At 57.4% G+C, this 2,335-nt stretch overlaps 1 protein-coding gene across 1 annotated transcript in view; it reads left to right on the top strand.

Moving 5' to 3' along the window:
• The window catches only part of PDPK1 (3-phosphoinositide dependent protein kinase 1), a 26,438-nt gene that overhangs the window by 980 nt on the left and 23,123 nt on the right, over window positions 1-2,335 (top strand). The window lies entirely within an intron of this gene.

The raw sequence follows: 2,335 nt of genomic DNA, 5'->3' as shown, positions 1-2,335 counted from the left end.
TCCCTGTGGCAGGGGCCACAGCATCCCCCACATTGCAACACACCCGGTGACATCCATCAGATTTGCCCAAGACGAACTCACTGTTGTGGGGAACATGAATGCTTCTTGTATGGAGGGACAACTCCCAGAACCCCCCGTCATGTTGCGGTTTGAATTTGGAGAGAGCCAAACAGTGGCCGAGAGAGATTGTCCCTGAGAGATTGCCATGAGCCTTCCTTGGGTGCTGGATTCCACCCCCCACCCGTCCTGCAGGGGGGTTGCCTGGAGCCACGCCCTCTCTCCCGCAGTGGCACATGTGCTCCCTCCCCCCCGCAGGCGGCCAGGTCCACATTCACCATCCATTCAAAGAGCCATGTGAACACTGCATGCCCCCCGGGCATCACCCCTACCAAACACACCGACCAATAATATGAGACAGAACTATTAATGGCAAATCTAGAATGATAAACCGTTGAATTATTGCAACGCTTCTGAGCACGCCGCGCTGCCTCTCCCCACAGCCGCTGATCCTTAGCCAGCCCTTGAGGCGAAGGAAGCGTCTCTCTCTCAGCCTTTCTCCTTAGGAGCTCAGGTGAGAGGCTCCAGGTGCCCCAGGTGGGGTGAGGAGAGCCGGCTGTACGGCAGCGTCTGCGGAGGAAGCGCAGGGTCGTTCTGCCTCCTCCCTCTGGGGCCGCGGCTTCTGAGGCACTCCCTCCCTCCCTCCCTCCCTCCCTCCTGGAAGTCCCTGGAGCTGGGGAGAGGGGGAAGCCCCGGAGGAGGAGCCAGGGGGCTATCTTGGTGGTCGCCTGGGTCGGCTCTGCCTAGCTCTCTGCCAGCCCGTGTTTCTTCCGGGGCCTATATCGCTTCTTCCCCTGAGAGGCCGCCGGGGTGAATCATTTCCAGCGTTATCTCTGCTCCTCTGATCTGAAGCTCATATCTGTCCTGCTCAGTGTTTCCAACAGATATGCCCCCATCGCGAGCCAGATCTAAGCCGAGTATCTCTGTGGAAAGTACAGCCCAGGCTATCTGATGGGCGCACAGAAGCTCTGCTGCCAGGGGCACAGCAGCAGCAGCAACTGCGGACACTAGAAATACCCCCCCACATACACACACACACACCCAAAAAACCCCTCCCAAGGGCAGAGGAGCCTCTTCCTCTGGGCTGCGTGGCCCTCAGCCTTCCGCAGCTTTGGGATGCCAGCGATCTGCTGCCCCCTGAGCTGAGAGAGAGGTCAAGGTCTGACGGGGGGTGACTGTGGTGCCTCCCCTGCCCCGTATCTTGCTGGTCTTGAAGGGGCTCCGGGACCCTGGTTCTTTCCCACACCGAGCGGCAGCGAGTCCCTCTGAGCAGGTGGTGGGGAGGGGAAGAGCCAGCCCCCCCCCACACACCCCGCCCCCTGAATCCCAGCGCATTTGGGGTGTCTCACAGCAGGCCTGTGATGGGGAGGTGCATGCACCTTCTGTGGCTCCCACCTGAGGAGACGAGGCTTGTCGGGGCTCTGGTGGAGGAGCTGCCGTGCCAGCCTAGGAGGGATGCTGTGCCGGAAAAGGGAAAACATTTCAAAAGAATGTTCAAAAGAATGTCGTGCACCCATTGTAAAGTCACACAAACCACAGACTGATGATACTTAAAAGTGGTACAGTCCCAAAATAGCCCACAAGCACAGTCCCTCCCAGGGGCGATAACAGTCCCTAGAGAAAATACCATCCCGTATATACCCCGATAGTAGCGCACGGTTTCTTAAGACCGTTTCGAAGACAATCCTTCATCTAAGGGTCTAGTCGGTGCTATGACCCTGCACACGTCAAAATGGTATCTCCTATTAAGTGGAGTCTGAGGCCTCTTAGCAGATTCACAACTCAACCCTTCCAAGTCCAGGAGGCACTGAGTTGCATGGACCGTGTTTCCTCTAGGGGCTGTTATCGCCCCTGGGAGGGACTGTGCTTGTGGACTGTGTTGGGATTGTGCCACTTTTAAGTATCACCAGTCCGTGGTTTGTGTGACTGCATGATGCCTGCATGACATTCTTTTGAAATGCGGTGTTTACATATTCAATATATGCCTATGAGAATCAGGTAAAGGGTTCCCCTCGCTCGAAAGCCAGTCCGACTCGAGGGGGTAGCGGTGCTCTGCTCATCTCCGTTTCCAAGCCGAAGAGCCAGCGCTGTCCGAAGACGTTTTCCGTGGTCACGCGGCCGGCGTGGCTAGACGCCGAGGCGCGCGGAACGCTGTTTAACTTCCCACCGAAGCGGTAACCTATGACTACCTGTCCTTAAAAAAAATTGGCGGGGGAGGGAAGAGTCTCTACCTTCCCCCGTCTAGATGGACACTCTCCCCTTCCCGGTGAGTTTGGCG

Source organism: Gekko japonicus, unplaced genomic scaffold, assembly GCF_001447785.1.
Source record: "Gekko japonicus isolate JY-2015 unplaced genomic scaffold, Gekko_japonicus_V1.1 scaffold2243, whole genome shotgun sequence".
Classification (NCBI taxonomy): domain Eukaryota; kingdom Metazoa; phylum Chordata; class Lepidosauria; order Squamata; family Gekkonidae; genus Gekko; species Gekko japonicus.
Note: the sequence above shows the minus strand (reverse complement) of the source record. Positions and strands in the feature narration are given on the sequence as shown.